Source organism: Cervus elaphus, chromosome 15 (assembly GCF_910594005.1).
Source record: "Cervus elaphus chromosome 15, mCerEla1.1, whole genome shotgun sequence".
In the NCBI taxonomy this organism is placed as follows: Eukaryota; Metazoa; Chordata; class Mammalia; order Artiodactyla; family Cervidae; genus Cervus; species Cervus elaphus.
Window position 1 is genome coordinate 1,263,448 of NC_057829.1, and position 20,638 is coordinate 1,284,085.

Genomic DNA, 20,638 nt, shown 5'->3' on the forward strand with positions numbered 1-20,638 from the left:
TCCTGAGCCTTGTGCATCGTCTTGCTGCAGCTTGAACCCACTTCTCAGGCTTCCTGGATCACTCCCTGTCAGAACATGCTGGAATGCTCCTCATCTTCAAACCCAAACTGCAAGACCTTGTGCCTATCCCTTATTCCTTGGCTCTTTTTCTGGGGGGAGGAGGGGCCTCACTGCTCGCAGGATCTTTGTTCTCCAACCAGGGATCGAACCTGTCTCTCCTGCAGTAGAAGCATGGAGTTTGAACCACTGGACTGCCAGGGAATTCCCTCGGCTCTCTTGACAGGTGTTATCTTTGTAACCACCTCCTTTTCTGGCCCCTGTGGTCCCTGCAGCCCCCTGCAACCCCCGTGGACCCTGCCCTGCCCTGACTCTGGCTTTGTCTAAGCCTGAAAGCTGAAGGACCTCCACCCAATGGGCCAGAAGTGACCCTCTGCTGTCCACGTACACTCAGCTCCTGGCAGCACTGGACTGCTCCTCCACCTGCCTGCATGCCCGCACCCCCTCCTCCGCCCCCACCTCCGGGCCCCTCCTCACTTGGCTTCCTAGATACACCCCCTCCTCTTCTTCATCTGTGTGCCTTCCTTGTCTCTATTACTAAACATGGATGTGTTCACAAAAGATCCCCAACCTGGGCCGTCAGTTTAGCCCTTACTGACTCCTTGGTGACCGCATCCAGACCCAGCTTGAAACCCAGCCCACCCCACCCCCAACACTCTCCTCCATCCCCCATCTATTCCCAGCCTCTCCTCCCCACTGAAGTCCACTCACTCAGGGGCCTGCCCTCCATGGACTCTCTGCATGGCCCCCAGAGGGCATCTCAGGTTTAATGCGTCAAAAGTAAACTTTATTTTTGTGGCTGTGTCATGTGGTTTGCAGGATCTTAGTTCCCCAAACTGGGATTGAACCAGTGACCTCAGCATTGAAAGTATGGTGTCTTAACCACTAGACTACCAGGGAATTCCCAAAAACAAACTCTTAATTTCCACTTTTCCCATCCCCAAATCTTGCTTGTCCTTCACTTATTCCCATCTTAGTAAAAGGGTTCATATTCACTCAGTTTCTCAGGACAAAGACCAAAGAGTTACAAGTGATTCCCTTCTCTCTTTCATACCTTGAATCTGACCCAACGGCATGTTCTGCTGGGTCTCCAGAACATACTCAGAATCTCATCCGTCTGCGTTGGTCCAAGCTGCCGTCCTCTCCAGGCTGTCGCAGTGGCCTCCTTCTCAGGCTCCCACCGTTGTTTCATCCCCTTCCCACAGTCCCAGAGGGGTGCTGGGGAAAAACTCAGCCCGTTGCATGGAGCAGGCAGCTGAGGTCCCAACCCCACCAGGGTGGAATCTCAGCAGCTGCACCAGCTCACCTGCCCCTGAGCCTGCATCCTGAAGGGTAAGTAGTCCACAGCCAGCTCAGATGGGTGGCTGTCACCCATCTGATGCTCACCCACCAACCTCTGCTCACCCCACCTCCCTGACCTCAGCCTCCCCCTGCCTCCTCCTCCCCTCCCTCTTCTCCTCCTCCTCACTCCACTTGGACTTCTCCAGCCTGCTGTAGGTGTGTGCTCAATTGCTCAGTCATGTCCAACTCTTTGCGACCCCATAGACTGCAACCCACCAGGCTCCTTTGTCCATGGGGATTCTCCAGGCCAGAATTCTTGAGTTGGTTGCCATTTCCTCCTCCAGGGGCTCGTTGCCTCTTAGGGATGGAGCCCTTGTCTCCCTTGTTTCCTGCGTTGGCAGATAGAGTCTTTACCACTGAGCCACTTGGGAAGCACCCACCCACCCCGGGACTGCTCTTCTTTAAATATAGAAGCCTGTTGGTACTGGGGACTCTGTACTGGCTGTCCCTTCTATCTGGGAGGTGCTTGCCCTTGACCTCTCCTTCACTTTGCCCAGATGTTGGCTCAGATGTTCCTCAGTGGCCATGCTCTAAGAAGCAGTCTCCCATGCTCTCCCTGCTCCACTGGGCTTTCTTTAGAATCCTGTTATGTTTGCATGGTTATATTTGTTGGTGTGCTTTGCACGTGCATGTATGGGACGTGAATGTAAGCTTCCAAGAACAGGGAGTTTGCTCTTTTGTGTCCCTAGTGCCTAGAATAATACTTGGAACACAGTAGATGCTCAAGAAATAGCTGTTGATTAACTCAGTAAATGAGATGATGTTGCATCCACTTCAGGACTTGTGGGTTCCTGGGCCTTCCCAATAGCTGTGTGCTATTCCACAGGTGGACATGCTCAGGTTTAATTATCTGGCCCCTCACTTGAGGACATTTATCATTCTTATTCTTTTGCTACAATAAACAAAGTTGCATTGCACATCTTTGTACACCTATCTTTGCATTTATGTGTCAATATAGTGAAAAATCAATAATTACAGGCTCTGCCCTTGCTGGATCAAGGAGTGTGTGCATTTAAAGCTTTGGTAGATAATCCTAAATTGTCACCCAAAAATATTTTTTACCAAATTATGATTTTTGAATTTTTAAAATATTTGAAAATCCATATGTCAAAGAATGAATTAGCCTCACTCCTTTAAAGAGCTCTTGAAACTGAGATCAGGCTCTGCGCCTGAGTGTCATTTCACAAGGGCGAGACTGAGTCTCAGGGAGGGCATAGGGACTGTCATTCCTTGGCCATGGCCATGGTAGTCAACACACTCCAGCCCTGGGGTCCCACACCCTAGCCTCTTTCACCCTTACAGAAATCAGCCTTCAGTGCCTGTCACTGGCTGACTTTGGGAAAAATTAAGGACAGTCACTGAGAGTGGAGGGCTGTTATTATTCTGCATTGTCAGGAGCTTCCTGAAGCACCAACCCTATAAGGATCTATTCAGTGCTGGCTATGTGCTGCAACAGTGTGGACACAGCCTTCAACAACCCAGAAAAGCTTGGCCTTCAGAGAGCTTGCCGGGCACTCGAGGAGACAGATAATGAACAGGAGAGTGCGTCAGGTGGGAAGGAAGGATGTGAGGAAGCCAGACCAGCAGAAGCTGTGTGACTGACAGTTTCGGACGTGGCTTCAGGTCTTCACACCTCCAGGTTCTCACACTCTTGTGCAGCTCCCTCCCTCCAAGTTTGAACTGGACCTGGGACTTTCTTTTAATGACTAGGAAAGGCAGAGTGATGGGCTGGCACTTCCAAGACTAGGTTACAAATGCCTGTGAGGGGACTTCCTGGCAGTCCAGTGGCCAAGACTCTGCACTCCCAATGCAAGGGGCTCAGGTTCAATCCCTGATTTTGGAACTAGATCCCACATGCTGCAACTAAAGATTTGGCACAGCCAAATTACTTAATTAAAAAACAAAACAAACGTCTGTGAGTCTGTCTCACTGGCACGCCCTCCCTTTCCCCTTGCTCACATTGATGTTTTGAGCAGCACAGGAGGGCCCATGTGCCAGGGACTGAGGGCAGCCTGGGAAGAGACAATTACTGCCCACAGCCTCATAAGACAGCCTTATGCAGACCCAGCCCTGAAAGGACCCCAACCTAGCTTGCCTGAAGTTATGAGAGACCCAGAGGAATAACAAGACCACACCCATATTCCTGACCCATAGAAACTGTAAGATAAACATGCAAATACTGTCTTTAAGCTTCTACGTTTTGGGCTAACTTGTTACTCAGCAATAGCTAACTCACACAAAGGGGAATAGAGAGTGCCAGGGAGGTGATGCAGTTTAAAATAGGATAGGAGGGAAGGAATTATTTGAGAAGACTTGAAGAAGGGGGAGACTGAGCCTTGGGATTCCAGGGGCAGAGTTGGATTTTGGATGGCAGTTACAAGGGTGGCTGGAATAGAGTGAGAGGGGCAAGAGGCAGGGGCAGGAAAAAGATGGATGGAAGGATGTCACGCTAGCATTTTTTTTTTGACCCTGAACTTGGGCAAAGGGGGATTTTAAGACTTTGAGCAAATGCACATTTCAACAGGGTCCAGGTGGGTGATAGGTTTAAGGGAAGGTGGAGGGTAGCAGGGAGATGGCCAGAGGTGTCAGGTCCCCAGTTTACATGAAAGGTGACCATAATAATAGACGTAGGGTGTGAGGGGAGAGTTCCTACATCTAAGGGGTGGGGTGTAGGGGGCAGGTTTGGGGAAACCTGGCGGTTGGGGTTCACAGGCCCAAGATGCCTGTCCGACCTTGAGGCGGAGGGCTGAGCAGGCAGTTGGGTCAGGCAGTGTGTACAGTATTTAAGGCCACAGGACAGGAGTGAGAGTGGGGGTAGGTGAGGAGAGGACCAAGGGGTGGGAGTGAGGCAGGGAGTTTGTAGTCCAGCCAAGGACAGCATGGGACCAAAGTGCTGGGTTACCGAGAGTTGAGGCTGAGCACTGACTTAGCAACTGGGACGGTCAGTGTAGAGTGAGTCCAACAGAGGCCTGTCTGAAGGACGAGGAAGTAAGCATATTTGGATCTGGTGGGAACAGACACAGTGTGTCTGCAGAGGGACACACTCAGGACACAACATCAAGGGAGGGAGTGGGAACCAGGCCCAAGACAGGGAGAGGGCAACAGCCCTGGGAGCTGGTGGGGAGTCAGGGCATCTGGTCCTCGGGAAATTCCAAGGACCCGGGTGCCCCTGCAGTTCATGCCTGCCCCCGGCCCCCCGCCTCACTGGCAGACTAGTTACCCTGGGGGCATCAGCAGGGCTGGAGATAAACTGGGCCTTCGGAATTTCCTGACCTGGATGAGGTTCAGCCTTTAATCTCATGTTGCATCTATAGCCTTGTCTCATGTGGTTTGTGAGAAGCTGGGGAAAAAAAAGAAAAGGGCTGATAAGCTTCACAGAGGCGAGGAGAGACCAACCCAAGACGTTCTGAGTGAGCCCCAAGGTGCCAGTGAGGGGAAGGACAGAGACTCAGGGGGCATGGGTCTGGGCTGAGGGTGCAGCCAGGGGATGCCGAGTGTGCCGGGCTGCCAGACCAGCCCCGGTCAGACACCCGCTGTGGGGCTGGACTTCCCAAGCCTGTTTCTCCATCAGACAAATGGCGTGCCTGGGAACACCACCTCACAGGCTGTAGAGCAGGAGCAGGAGGTGGGCAGGGACCTTGTGTCCTTCTGGGAGAGGGACCCAGGTGGCACCAGCGGTGGGGGGTGGGGAGAGTGCCCTGGAAAGTCAGTGTTGCTCTGTGTGATAGGCAGGAGGGTGGTGCAAAATCATATTTGTGAAAGTATAAACCTGCCACTGAACTGAGGAAAAATGCTGTCTGAAACAGCATCTGCTTCCCTTCCTCTTCGTCTGGGCCCAGGAGGATTTGCTGCCTCTCAGGGGCCAAGAAAGCAGGTAGGAAGAGCAGGACGCGAGGGCTGGATGTCTTGACAAATTGAATTTTCCTTCTTTTCTGGCCTCCTGGGGGAGATATTGTGTCCTGCATTGATGCAAATGTGTTCAAAGTGCACTTTCCACAGACTCAGAAATAACGAGCTGCCTTTCCGCTGAGGCCTGGGACCATGGCAAGGACCCTTTTGCTGAAGGTGGCCCGTGGCTGGTCACAGAATCTGTGGCTGGCACAGGGGCAGAGTCCAGGTGCCATGATGGGTGAGCCAGGGGAGCCTGCAGGCATGCAGAGAGCAGCGACCCCAGGAAGCACCTACTATACCCCTTTTGCTGTGGGGAACCAGGGCCCAGAGAAGCCACTGAGCTGTCTGGGGCAGGCAGGGAGTCCTGGGCACCTGGCCTGCTTCTCCCTGCCCCAACCTCCAGGCCATCTCAGACCAGGTTTGCTTCTGGGAAGGAGCAAGGAGCAGTCAGCCAGTAGTTGGTCTTCAGCCAGGAGTTTGGGCTTTGGCAGGGAGTTGGTATTTGTTAAAAGAGATGGAAAAGGTGAAACTGTTATCAAGAGGCGGTATCTGAGGGCTGAGTTCACTGCAGGGTCTCAGGAACTAGATAGCATCAGCCTGGCCTGCTCAGAGGACATGAAGGAAAACTAGGGCAGTCACACATGGGAGTCGCCTACTCTCCAGCTGGCCTGCCCAGTGCTCCTGAGAGCCCGGAAGATGGAAAACAGGTTAACAAGTCCAGGAGGAAATGAACAGAGATGCCTTTGCTGCCAAGGGCTTGGTTCAGCAACCCGATTGCTTCTGGCTTCCTCACCGGCCTGAGGCTGGTAGTGATGGCCATTTCTGGCAGAAGGGTGTCTGAGTTTGAAAGTTGGAAAGGAGTTCTTTGGAAACCTCGGATCCTGGTCCGCATGGTTCTCAGCTTTTCTGTCTCAAGAAAATGTGGGCTCCCAGGTGGTCCCCATGGCTCGATATTTGCCTCTTGTTTCACAACAGGTGGGCCTCTATTTAGATGGACCCCAAGAGCGGGAGAGGGTTCTGCCGCTGAGAAAATGTTTGGTGAACTTCACTACCCACTCCTGATTCACTGAACATGGTCACGGATTTTCCTTTCATGGGATAAAGAAAATAGTGGCAGACTCGGCAAGGTCATTCTTACCTTCCTTTCCCTTATGATCTGCACTAATTGCGGCTGGAAAGCTAATTAAATTCCCAGCCTGTCTTGAACTAAGTGTGGTCAAATAATACAGTTCTAGTAAATGAGATATAATTGGCAGTCAGATGGGGGGTTCTGGGAAGACTTGTTTTCTTGATTAAAGAGCCATAGGTGGCTGGTATTTCTAATTTTCTCTCCATTTCCCTTTTTCCTGCCTTGCAGGTGGATATGACACCAGGAGCTGTGGCAGCATGTTGTAACACTGAGGCAGAACACATGAAAAAGAGGCAAAGTCCTTATGGAGACAGGGCTTGACATGGCTGAGCTGTTGAACCTAGGCCAGCAGCTGTCAACTCACAGGCCTCTTGTAATCTGAGGTAAAACCAAGCTTTATTTGTCTAAGCTGTTGTGTTTGGAATTTCTGCAGCTGAAAGCACTGCTGGCTAATGCACACCACTATGTCAAAGTATCAGCCAGCATCACAGGTGACACTGAAACCCTGCCTGCATTCCCACTGCATTTTGAGATAGGGGTGTGTTCGCTGTAACCACCAAGAATGATAACAATACAAATAACATTTCTGAGTATTCATTACATGCCAACAACTATCCTAAGCAGTTAGCATATTGGCTCATCTGATCTTCCAACAATCCCGTGGGGAACATTTTACAGGTGTCAAAACTAAGGCACAGAGAGGTTGAGGGAACTTGCTCAAGTTAGTAAGCAGTGAGCCAAGATGTGAATTCAGAAAGTCTGGCTCCGGGATCCATCCTCACAGCCACATGTGATACTCACCCTCTCTCTCTCTACAATTAGGAGTCAGGGGAGACCAGCATAGCCCTGATCGAGGCTTCTTGTCCTGAGCTTCATGGCTGCTTCATTCCTTACTTTCACGCACTTCTCCGGGGAAGCCAGCTACCTGCTAAAGGAGAGTGGAGAGCCAGGATCAGAGCTGGAGGAACTGCCATCTGAAATGTTTGACAGCCTCGGGCTGGGGCAGCCTTTGGGGCTACTTCACAGACAGCCAAGACCCCTTCTCTGCTCCAGGGCATGTATGAGTGAACACTGTCAATATTTTTTTCTCTTCCTTCTCCCATTTCCCAAGTTGATTAACTCCACTTCTGATGAACATCTTTTTCATTTATTTTTAAAGCTACTTTAGTATTCAGTAATGGTGAAGGCAATGGCACCCCAGTCCAGTACTCTTGCCTGGAAAATCCCATGGACAGAGGAGCCTGGTAGGCTGCAGTCCATGGGGTTGCTAGGAGTCAGACAGGACTGTGACTTCACTTTCACTTTTCACTTCCATGCATTGGAGAAGGAAATGGCAACCCATTCCAGTGTTCTTGCCTGGAGAATACCAGGGACGGGGAAGCCTGGTGGGCTGATGTCTATGGGGTCGCACAGAGTCGGACACGACTGAAGCGACTTAGCAGCAGCAGCAGCAGCAGCAGCAGTATTCAGTAATACTGGTAAGTCTTATAGGCTGGGGAGCTGGCTGTCTCTTCTTCACCTATTATCACTTAGAGCATTTTTCTCTTTGTTCATTTACTTATTTTAATGTGCTTTGTTGCTGTGCGGGCTTTCTCTAGTCTCAGTAAACCAAGGCTACTCTTTGTTGAGGTGTGAAGGCTTCTCAGTTCGGTGGCTTCTCTTGTTGCTGAGCACAGGCTCTAGGCACACTGGCTCAGCAGTTGTGGTGCATGGACTTAGTTGCTCCTCGGCATAGAATCTTCCTGGACTAGGGATTGAACTCCTGCATTGGCAGGTATCTACCTGCCTTATCCACTGTACCACCAGGGAAGGGAAGTCCTCACAGCTTTTTTTTCAATTGTGAAGGAAATACATGGCTGCTATAAACCCTTAACATAGTTCAGAAGTGTGTGAAATGCAAAGTATGATTTTCTGCTCCTATGTTTTCAACCTCCAGGGTCTTTCCCCATAACTCAGAAGGATAATGTTGCCTATGAGATTGGAGTGTGTCCTTTTAGTTTTCTCTACAGAAACACAGTCACCTTTGTAAGATGCACATCTCTCATCTTAAATTAAAAAAAAATCAGACTATACATGGCATTCTGTAAATTGCTGCTTCTCCAAAAATAATTCATGGACTTAAATTTGGTTCATTTTAGGAAGGAAGTACTACAGTTCCCTCGGTTAACTTTGCGTCCATGGACACTGATTGTTTCCAATGTGTCGCTTTTGTGTACTTGTGTGCTAGTTTGGGTTAAAGGGGTTCCTATAAGTGGCACAGTTGTGTGCATGTGCACACCTATCACCATCAAACAGGTATGACAGGCATGGCCAAGTGCCCTTTCTCACTGCTGTCCCAGGCCCTCTTCCACTGACTGAGGACAAGAGTGCTCCTCATCCATGCCTTGCTAATCGTAGATACTTTCAATACTTAAAAATGTTGCAAACACCCCATCGCAACATACAGCCCCCACTAAAAGGAACCAGGAACCAAAGCTCCTTGGAGAAATGATCGTTTCCAGGGTTGGGGCAGGGAACTTAAAAATGGGGTTAGAGGGACTTCCCTGGTGGTCCAGTGGCTAAGACTCTGTGCTCTCAATGCAGGGGGCCAGGGTTTGAGCCCTGATCAGGGAACTAGATCCCATATGCCACAACTAAGACCCAGCACGGCCAGATAAATACATAATTTTTTTTAACTGGCTTAGAATAGCTTGCTGTGACAGAAAGTAAGGAAGTAATCAAACTATGATGGGGGTGTGTCAAAGGGACACAGGAGCCAACTTGAAGGAGTTCCCATTGACCCAACTGGGATATTTTGAGCATCAAAATAAGTAATTACAAAGATGAATTATAACCACTAGAATTAAAAAACTCCATGCATCCTATGAGATTGCATGCTTGCTCAGTCATGTTCCACTCTTTGCAACCCTATGGACTGTAGCTTGCTAGGCTCCTCTGTCCATGGGATTCTGCAGGCAAAAATACTGAAGTGGATTGCCATTTCCTTTTTCAGGGGAGCTTTCCAATCCAGAGATTGAACCTGCATCTCCTGCAATGACACGCAGATTCTTTTTTTTTTTTTTTTGACACGCAGATTCTTTACCATCTGAGCCACCTAGTAAAGAAAAAAGGAAAGGCTAGCATTCACAGTAGAATGTCAGCTAAGAAGTATAGATAGAACTTAGAAAAATTATCATTTGGCAACAATTGTAATGATAACTGATACAGACGAGGATCAGCAGCAGATGCCAAATTTGTGGGTGAAAGTTTGAACAGGAATAGTGTAATCACTGAACTTGTTGATTACAAAAGGAAAAGTAGTAACTTGGGGCCTTCCCAAGGCAGAGCGGGGGTCTGGGAGATAAAGTTATAGTAGTCCTTACAGGGGAGGGGAGGATAGACAGAGTTCCAACTTCACATCCTCCTAGTGGATGATTCTGAAGCTTCTTGGGGGGGCCCAGCAGCCCCCGGTCCCCATGATGACCACCCCTCTATTGGACTTTCTCCTCTCTCACTCCTGCCTCCTGCCATCACCTCCCCAACCAACTCCCACCCCAAGTCCTGTCTCAGGCCCTGCTTTGGTGGGGACCAAGGCAACCTGCTTGGTGGGCTGCTGAGCCCCAGGGTGTCCATGCAGCTTGGGGAGGCCAGTCAGGAGCATCTGCCACGGTTGAGTTGAGGGCCACTGTGGCTGGGACTGGAGGGTTTGCTGATAGACCATGGGGGACAACAGCATAGTCGTGGTGGCTCTGCTCCCAGGCTTTGGAATGCAGCACCGGAAGGTCGAGGTTGCCACCTGCTGCTATGCGGGAGAGTTCCAGGCAGAGCTGTGCAAGTGCTGCTAGTTACCCTGGAGGTGCCTTCCAGAGCGTCAGAGTGACCTTTGTGGGTGACATCAGTGCACAGATGCATGAAGACATTGCCTGAATGAGCTCACCATGGAAGGAGTGGGGAAGAGAGGAGGCTACCAAGAATGGAGGCTCCTGGGACATTCCAAAATCCACACGTCAGGACAAGAGGGTGAGGCCAGCCAGGGAACCAAGGAGGGTGGGTGGCAGGTGAGGTGAGACTCCAAGCCAGCTGTGTGAGCCGGGATTCTGCTGCTGCTCTGCGGGTCCCAGCCAGGGAGAGGAGTGCTGCCAGGAGGGAGTGAGTCACCCCGTCAAGGGCAGCCAGCAGTGTGGAGGGCATGACAGCCTGGATGCGAGCGCATCCCTCAGACATCCCGAGATTCAGGGAGGAGGGGTCGGCTGCCTCGGGAGCTGCTGCATCTCTGATATGTCATTAGCACTCTGGAGGAGGACAACTGAGCTTTTTTCCTTTATGGCTTTTTAAAAATCTGTTTTCTACTTTGAGCAGATGTTATTTTTTTGTGTAAGAAAAAATCAGTGTATCTTATTTAATTTAAAGGTAAGTTAGGATATTTGTAAATTATGTATCAGCTACAGGGTTAATAACCAAAATATACAACAAACTCATACAACTCAAAAGCAAAAAAAGAGAAAAAGTGAAAGAAATTTTATTTAAAATGGGCAAAGGACCTGAATACAGACATACCTCCTTTCAGCATGCTTTGCTGTACTGTGTATCAAAAATACTGGTTTTTATTTTTTCAAATTCAATGTCCATAGCCAAAAAAAAAGTAAACTAGGTTCCAGACATATTCTAGATCCTTTAGGCACAGTGGTGGGCTAGTGATAACCTCATGGCTACCAAGTGCGTCTGGGGACTTTACACCCAGGGGAGGACAGTTCACCTGGGTTTTGGTTCAGTGGGGCTGGACTTCTAGGTGATCCTGAGCAGCTTCCCCTGGAGAGAACCAGACTCCCATTTCAGACAGCCTGTGTAGAGTCTCTTGTCCCCTCTGTGGTGCTGCTGCCTCTGTCCATGAGGACGGAAAAGTGGCCTCTGCACACTAGGGTGGCGAGGGGCAGAGGGGCATCACTGCCTGCCATGCTGTTTGTCTGCCATGACCTTCCTCAGAGGGCAGGCATGGAGGTCATTGTCTCCTGGCTCCAAGGCCAGCTCAGCAGGGCCATCTGACTGCCATCACAAGTATCCATGGTTAAAATAGATTTATTCAGCATTCACCTGTTACGTGGTAACTGAGCACCTACTCTGTGCCATCCACCATTCTGGTTGCTAGGTATGTAGCAGTTAAGAGAAGATGCAGTCAGAGTAAGGTCAGGGACCATCTAACCTTCTCATCCTCTTGTTGTATGGCATCATTGACTCAATGGACATGAGTCTGAGCAAACTCAGGAGACAGTGAAGGACAGAGAGGCCTGGCATGCTGCAGTCTATGGTGTTGCAAAGAGTGGGACACGACTGAGCGACTGAACAAAAACAACAAAGGTCAGGAACAGGGGGATGACTGTGACTGTGGATGCAACGAGCAGAGGCAGGCCCAAGGCCCTGAGCCGAGCTGCTGCTACAGCCCAGTCTGCAGTGCCTCTCCTAGTGGAGAACTGACAGTGGTCAGGCCTGGGAGCCCCTTGCAGAAGCAGCCCCACACCAGGTGAGGAGTCTGAGGACGGGGGCAGAAAGTGCTGCCCAGCGCCGTGAGTGAGTGCCCTTCTCCCAGCCTCAGCCCACTCACCGCCACTCCTTCACAAAACGTTCCATGCTCACTCACCCTAACTGCCCATGCTGAGCCCCTGGCCCCACCTGGCATGCTGCCCAGGAAAGGTGACCTTGGCCTGTACCACAGGACAGGCCACACTGGAGTCATTTATAAACACATCACAGGACAACTCCAAGCCAGTCAAAAATCAATGCAGTAAAACAGAAAAACAAAAACCAGAAGTCTGCTAACGCAGTAACCATAAGCAGCTTTCTCTGGACCCTGGGCTCTGGGTGGTTTCTATGGTGATGGTTCCTTGGGGCTTTGGACCCCTGGAAATGTGGGGATCAGCGCTGCAGTTCTTCTCACAGCATCTCCATCAACTGCCTTTTCAGCTGAGTCTCCAGGGTGAGAGCCCTCTCATCACTTTGTTGTTTTGTTAGATTAGCCTGTCTTTTCCGAACTGTGCACCAAGCGTGAGTTACCTTTATAACTGAAAAGCCAATACTTCCATTAAGATTCAGAGGAAAGTTTATAGTTTACTTATAAAAACAATAGAAATGGCTCTGGCCAAGTTGAGTTGGGTAAAGTGGGCGCCTGAGGGGTCTTCTGGCCAGCACCTGACCCACTGCGGAGCCTCTGGGCTTTTGGCAGGACACAGAAGTGAACCAGTTACCGATTCATGGATACCAAGGCCTCTTGGTTTGGGCCTGGAGTCTTCCTGGCCTCTGGGTCTCCTCCTGTCGCTGTCCCCTCCCATTTTTCTTCTTCCAAAATGACCAAAAGAAATACAGCCTCCCATTGCAGTGGGGGAAAAAAATTCATCTAAGTAGCCTTTTAATAAAAACAGAGGCTCTTGCTTGATCACAAAATCAATTAGTTGGTGGAGAATTTTATTAGTCAATCATGTAAGTAATTAAAAATATTGATTGATGGGGGCACCAGGGGCCGAAAGCGGCTGCTTCTCCCCAGCAGTGTGGGGCGGTGGCTGGCATGGGGGCACCGGGAAGTGATCCTAAGTGGGGGCTTTTAAATCACTCCCCAGTGTGCCTCTCCCAAGGTCAAACTGGGACACATTAGACAGGGGAGTCAGTCGATCTGGGAGCCTCCATTTTCTCATGTGAAAAACAACAGGGCTGATAACGTGGTGTTCTTTCGTGGACTAAACGAAGCAGAACTTGGATGGTGAGTGGCATGGCTCTGAGGGTTCATGACGGGTGGGGCTGTATTCCTGACTGTCAAGGAATTCTAGGCCAAGGAATTCAAGTCCAGTCTTGTCCTGGGGCCGAGGGTAGGAGGGACAGAACGGTCAGGGGGCCTGGTCTTCTGAGTCAGGCCTTGCCAACAGGCAAGGGCTCTGCCGGGTTTCGTCTGACCAGAGGTGGATCAGGTAATGTGGGTGCCCAGCCTCCTATGCTCAGCACCCAACTCAAGTTCAAGGGGAGAGGAAATGGACTCCCCGTTGGCAGGGGAGTGGCAGATTTCTGAGAGAGCATGTGGAACTAGAGCACTTTTGTGGCCAGTTTTGGAAAATATCACCTGCTACATTGGATCCCTTCCTGGAGGCCTGAGGATGGTGTCCTCGGCCTTGAGAAGCACCCATCTTGGTGCCCACTGTGGAGGGATCATGAGGGGGGAACAAACCTCCACTGACTGAGTGCCCTGCCCTGTGTCTGCCTCCTCTTCATGGCACATGCAGTGGAAATCACTGCCCTGCTCCACAGATGAGGAGTGGGGATCTGGTGGCTCCATCACTTAACTGCTCTGTTGTAAGTTCTCTCCTCCATTCTGGGCCTCCTGGTCCCCTAGTCCAGTGGATGCAGGGAGGCTCACCTCATCCTGGGAGGCCCCTCAGGATCAGACTCCATGGGTGCCTCCCCTAACATCTAAGAGATCTGTGTAATGGGCCAGGAAGATGGGGCTTCCTGTAGGGGGAGAGGAGGAACAGAACCTGAGGGTCCTCTGCCGTCAGGCCCGTCCTCCACCTCCTTGCCCACAGGGTGCAGCCTTGCCTGAGGGTCCTCAGGAGGGATCCCTGGTCTGATGGGAGCCCAGGTCCTCAGGACCACCTGGGACAGTCACCCCACACCAGGCCCCAGTCCGGCTGCCCCTTCCTCCCCGGGAACCCTGTAAACCTCACCTGTCTGGGCCCTAAAGGCTTGCCCCACCACGAAGGCTTCTGAGCTTCCTTCCTGGCACACAGTTTTGCAAAGCCACCCCGGAAAGCGGGCCCTGGGGGTGCTTGTATGCAGGCTGTTCGTCCTCTGTAAAGCCTGGCTATTTGTTTAGACTAGCTGACATTTCCATGGTCTTTTATTAAAGAAAATATCCTGGGGAGAAGGCAGGATGTTTGCACACAGCTTATACCCTCCGCCTCTGGTCCCCAGCGCCCAGGAGCGGGAAAGGCGGCAGGGGTGCCAGCCTCTCCCCCACCCTTCTTCCCTGAGAAAGGAGGGGTGGTAGGCAGCCACCCACAGGTGCAGGGATCCTTCCAATCTCTGCTTGGCCCCAGGCTCTGAGGGGCAGGACAGAAAGAGACCAGGCAAGACCATGGCTTCCTTCTCGGTGGGACTGTGGTCAATGACCCCACTGGGGACTCCCGGCCAGCTCCATCGGTTGTGCCCTGTATTAGTCTGTCTCTGGATCTTGTGTACTGTGCCCTTTGCTCTCCTTTGTGTCTTTGTTATCAGCATCTGCTAGGGGTTCCCCCGCAGTCAAAGGGCTGAGTTAACTGCTGGCAGCCTTCATTCTGAGCTAACAATCCTAGTTATTCTGTGGGATCTGTCTCAAGGTGCCAGGGGCACCTGTGGCCAGAGGAATCTCCTTCCCCATCAGCCATCACCCAAGCACTTCTGAGGTGGCCGCATTAGGGTGTTGCCTCTCCCCCAGCACCAGACAAAGCTGTCACAGTCACACTGACTGGGGTGTGAGTCCCAGCCCTGCACAGCTGCCAATGAGGGCCTGCTGAGCAGCCCCGGGGGGGCCCTTGGGTGCTTGCTGTGCATGCTGGACCTTCCCCAGGGCAGCACCCTGGGGGTCCCCGTCTCCCTCACCATGGCTGGAATGCAGTCTAGGTATGAGGTCCTGGAACCTGGCTTTGCAAGCAGATGGAACACTGGTGCACTCCAACACCATGTTCTTACCTGTCCTGGAGAAAAGAGAAGGACAGGCTCGGCACTGTCTTCCGGTGACATGGGGCTGGTTTGGCCTTAATTAAATCACCCTCGGCCCAGCTCATAGTTATAAATTGCTATCATGCCATGGACCCATTTCAAGCAGCAACCTTCCAGGTCTGTGTAAACAACCCCACACCCTCCACTCCAGCTCCCGCCTGCAAACCACAGGAGGTGTTTCCATTTTAACCAAAATCAACTACGGACAATTAGGGATCCTTGGCCTCATTCTTCGTGAAAGGGCTGCACATCTGTGGATCAGGAGAGTACAATTGCCTTCCTCCTGAGAGGAGACTGAGCCGCCAGGCCTGGAGCGGCCCAGTGGGTGGGGCTGAGCAGGTGGGAGTGGGGGTGGGGAAGCCCGGATTCTACTTACTGGAGGTGGGGATGATCCCACCTGCCAGGAAGCGCCCCTGTGGGTCAAGTATTAGTCTTGTCAGCATATAGGGGTGGGCAAGGTCCCGGATGCTGAGAGCCTATCTGAAGGGTCAGGCCTGGGCCTCCTCACAGGGGGTGGTGAGTTGGGGGGAGGGGTGGGTGGGGGGGGGGGGGGGGGGGGGGAAGAAAGGGAAAGGGAGGGGACACAGAGGGAAGAGGGCAGGGGAAAGGGGGGAGGGGATAGCAGCAGCATCTGGGTCCTAGACCAGAGCAGACGCCTCTCACTGGCCTCCCTGCTCCCCTCGGGTCCCCCAACACCCTCCTTCACACAAGCATTAGCCAGAGTGAGCTTTCCAAATGACAGTCAGACCCTGAAACTCCTTCATGCAAACCTCCCAGCAGCTTCCTGTTGCCAGCAGAATAAATTCCACATCCTTTCTGATGGCCCCCAGGGCCCTTCATGGCCTCCTGACCCCTCTCCTTCTTCAGCCACTTACTTCCCTGGGACCACCCTGCCGCCTATCCATCCTTCCAGCCTCAGGTCCCTGCATTTATATTTCTGTTGGGCTCCCTGTCTCCTCACCTGTCTGGCTTTTTGTCTGTCTCAAGCTCAACTGTCGTTTCTCAGGAGAGGTCCTTCCTGAGCACTCCCAGCCATCCTGCGTGAATCACCTCCCAGCAAACCCTGTCCCCTTGGCCCATCTGCCCCCTTCACGGACCTGCTGGTCAGAGTTGGCAAGCATGTTCCTTATTGACCTGTTGGCCTTCTCTCTGCTAACAGAAGTAGGGGACTCACCTCTCTGGCCCATGCTCTGAATGGTTGCTGCTTCAGGCACAAGAGTGCCCCCCTCTGCCCCGCAGGCTGTCAGCTCCCTGAGGGCAGTACTCCTTCTGCCTCCAAGCCGGGTACACGGTGTGATGCCCTGACCTGCATGGGCTCCGTTCACTGGGTCACGGTGCTGATCTTCTTCCCACTGTACAGGCGAGGAAACACTGCCTCCCATACCCCGTGCCCTGGAGGGGCGCTCCCCAGTGAGCAGAGCGGCAGCGGGGCCAGCACTGGCTGGAAGGCCTGTGCTGACCCTCAGGCGAGGCCCTGACCCTGACCAGCCGCACATGGCCCAACGCCTGGTGGCCCTCCAGCTGCAGCGGACATCTGCTGCAGCTGGGCCTGGCCTGCAGCTCTGCCACATGTGTTCTGTCTCAGACCCTGCACTGGGGACACCCCTGGTGATGTGAGACTCACACTGCGATTCCCTGTGATGTAATTAGCTCCTCGGAGCCTGGGGAGTGGTCGGCTGCAGAGGGTGGGCTTCCCTGCAGCTACGTGTGTGCGGGCACGTGCGCCTGTGTGTGTGTGTGTGTGTGTGTGTGTGTGTGTGTGTGCATGCATGTATGCATGTGCATGTGAGTGTGTAGAGTCGCTCCTCGGGGACTGAGAGGTCTGGGGTGGAGAGGTAGCACAGTTGGGTCTGCTTTTTAAAGAGACAGTGTCATGGGATGTCTAAAGGCTTCGGAATCTCTGAGGCCACACTTCCTGATGCTCCACCCCATTCAACCTCTCAAGGGTCTCAGTATACTTATCTATAAAACAGGGCAACAGTTCTACCTCACCCTCAGGCTCACCATGAGGATGAAAATGCAGGACAAGTGCTGAAGGCCCGTCCCACCCCGAGTAGGTGCTGGGAAGTGTCATGGAGAGGACTGGGGTGGGGCGGGAGGGAGACCTCGGGGTCCAGCACACTTAGTGGCGGGAACTTGGGGAAGCCGGGAACCTCAAAGGCGACCTTGTTCCTGACTACTCAGGAGGCAGCTGGGAAGGTCCATGAGAGGATATAGGCCCAAGAAAGCCGGCCCGGTGACAGGAGCTAGAGAGACCGTCACGCTCACGACTGAAATCTGAGCTCTGTTCAGGCCTCCACTGCTGGGTGTGGGCCTATTTGGGGACTCTGCTTTTTCCTCTGGAGCCTCCTGAGATCTTCCAGCCTGGGGAGATGGAGAGTGCCAGCCCTTGGGGATTCCCAGGGGCTCCCTGGAAGCTGGCAAGGGGCAAGAAGCTTCGGCACCTGTGCTCTACCACACAGGGAGGGTGCAGCCACGCCTCCAGCCAGGCTTGTGGGTTTTCTGGGGCTGTTGGGGCAGAGATGGGGTAGCTGAGGTCACACACCCTCCTTCTCGTAGGATTCACCTCCTGTCACCTCTTGTCTCAGGCCTCCAGGGCGAGTCCTCTGGAGGTTCAGGGTCCATGTTGCTCTCCAAGGTGCTCTCCTTCAGCAGCCAGATTTGGGATTGGGGAGGATTAAAAACAAGAGCAGTTAATCCCAATCTGCATCTTTGTGTTAATCATTCAGTCGTGTCCAATTCTTTGCTGCCCCACGGACTATAGCTCGCCAGGCTCCTCTGTCCATAGAATTCTCCAAGAATATTGGAGTGGGTTGCCATTCCCTCCTCCAGGGGACCTTCCCAACCCAGGGATTGAATCCAGGTCTCCTGCATTGTAGGCGGTTTCTTTACCATCTGAGCCACCAGGGAAGACCAATCCCAATCAACTATATATAACATAGATAACTAATAAGGAACTCCTATATAGCACAGGGAAGTCCACTCAACACTCTGTAATGATCTATATGGGAAAAAAAGCCTAAAAAAAAGATACGTATAACAGATTGTTTATATAACTTTGCTGTATACCCAAAACTAACAAAACATTGTAAATCAATTACACTCTATTAAGCAAACAAAAAACAAGAGCAGTGTCAGAAAACGCTCTCCAGCCACCCAGGGTGGGGGCCTTTGGGTGGGGGCAGGCCCTGTACCGCCCAGGCCTCAGCCATGTCATGGGAGCTGGTCTGCCCTGCCTGCTCCAGGGCCACCTGAAGTCCAAGTGACCGTGCTGTGTGAAAGGATGGAAGTAATAAAAATAATGAACACAAGCCAGCACAGGTTGCTATTTTACCCTCCATGTCCTAGTTCTGCTAACTCCCCTGGCTCTGGGCTGAGCTGAATGCCTCCCTGTAACGAGATGATGACCAGTTTACTCCTTTGTGTGCAGCCAACCAGAAATTCAGCCTGAGGACTGCAGTCTGTGCCCCGTGGGCAGCCCCGGAGCCTTGCCCTCTAACAGTTTCCCCTCTGATTCGCTGCGCCAGCACGGGGCTGCCTCTGTGCTCTCCTCCTCCGGAGTTGGGCTGGGTTTTGCCTGTGTTTTCTGGCATCTGTCCAAGCTGGCTTTCCCTGATCATGGATTGTTCTAGCTCTTCAGGTGCATATGCCATCTCAGGGGATGGAAGCTGGAGAACACTGCACCTAGTACCCCATGTTTCCCATGGCCTGGGCATATCCCCTCAGAGCATGAGACAACCCAGCTGCCAAACTGAGGCTGCCTGGCCATGCCTTCTGCTTGGTGGGACTCCTTGAGGGAAAGCCTGGACCACAGACTAGCACCGGCCTCTGAATCCTCCTCCTCTTGCACCACAGAGCATTGGACAGAGGCCTTGTGCTTCCCACCACCTCTGAGGCCCAGCACTCCTGCACAGAGGGACTGTCATCACACAGGCAGGATGAAGACCCTGGGGAGGCCACCCCATCATGCCACACAAAGTCCCTACCCACTGGCCAACCCATGACCCTGGCCCCTCCCATTGCAATTCCGGGGCACCCCATTCTCTGAGCCTCACATGTACCCAGGCCCTAGGCACCGTCAGCACTGTCCCTTCTATGTCCCCACGTGAGCCTCCTCTGTGACACCTCCTGTGATGGCAGGGCTGGGGACAGGGCCAGTCCCCTGCCTCTCTGAGTCTCTAGGCTATTCTGCTCCAGGGAGGGGCTACGCATTACCTGCCCCTCCCCTAGGCCCTGCTGGGAGGTGGGATGAAAGAGGGTCCAGTAACCAGGTCACCATCCCTCCAGAGCCCTGCCCAGCTGGACCAGTGGACCACAGACGTAGTGATGAAGTCAGAATCACAGGCTCCATCCCATGGGCCAAGCTCTGGGCCTCTGCCTGGGGACGAGTCAGTGCATGAGCCAATGGGCAGGATGCATCTGTCACTCTGTTCTCGGACATCCCTGGTCCCTGAGCTCCTAGCCTGACCTGCCCTAGGCTGCAGGCTTCTCCTTATGGGATGGATCCTTCACTCGATGCCCAGAGTTAAACGGGCATTTCTTTGCTGCTTTTTCTTATCCCTAACACAGCTTCTGGGATTAATTATCAATACAAAGTCATATTTGAAAGGTAGTTACAGAGCCAGCCCAACATGAATACCATAACTCAATAAACAGCAAAAAAAAACAATGGAGATCACCAGACCATGGACCACTCTCCTCTATGAAGACAGATGCAAAAAACCTTCAATTACTAGCAAATAAAATAATATGCCACAACCAGGAGGCCCATCCCTCTGGTAAGCAAGGCAATACACTGGTAGAAAGGGTATTAACAGAGTCCACTCTTTAATTGGCCAGTGGTGGACAGTGTTTGGAGGGTGCAAAGGGACTTTAGGACACAGCAGTGCTCTGACCTGGGTGGGTGACACCGACGTAGGCACTCTGGAGAATTCATGGAGCTACACATTTGAGCTATGCTGTCACTGTGTGGTGTTATGCTTCAAAAACAATTCAATAAGAAAAGTAACCAACAGAGAGAAGATGGTGCTTCAATAAGAAGCAACCAACATACAGCAAACTGAGAACTAGCAACTTAAAAAATCAGTAAGAAAAAATAAAAACAACCTCAACCCACTCCAATATTCTTGCCTAAAGAATCCCATGGGCAGAGGAGCTTGGTGAGCTTCAGTCCATGGGGACACAAGGAGTGGGACAGGTGGAGAGGGAGGTGGGAGGGGGGATCGGGATGGGGAACACATGTAAATCCATGGCTGATCCATGTCAATGTATGACAAAAACCACTACAATATTGTAAAGTAATTAGCCTCCAACTAATAAAAATAAATGGAAAAAAAGAAGAGTGGGACACGAGTGAGCAACTGTTGATGATAAAGATAGGAAAAGTGGGCAAGGGATGAAAAAGAGCAGTTCACTGAAGGACACACGAATGGTCATAAAAATGTGAAATCAACTGTTCAACAATCAGTAATCCATTGAGAAAATACAAACAAATAAAAATGGAGT

General features: G+C 52.0%; 1 non-coding gene across 1 annotated transcript; it reads right to left on the reverse strand.

Annotated features, from left to right (window-relative positions):
* Positions 1-884: 884 nt before the first annotated feature.
* TRNAE-UUC lies at positions 885-957 on the reverse strand. Its single transcript has one exon. It is a non-coding gene; the product is annotated as a tRNA-Glu (tRNA).
* Between the last annotated feature and the right edge of the window lie 19,681 nt (positions 958-20,638).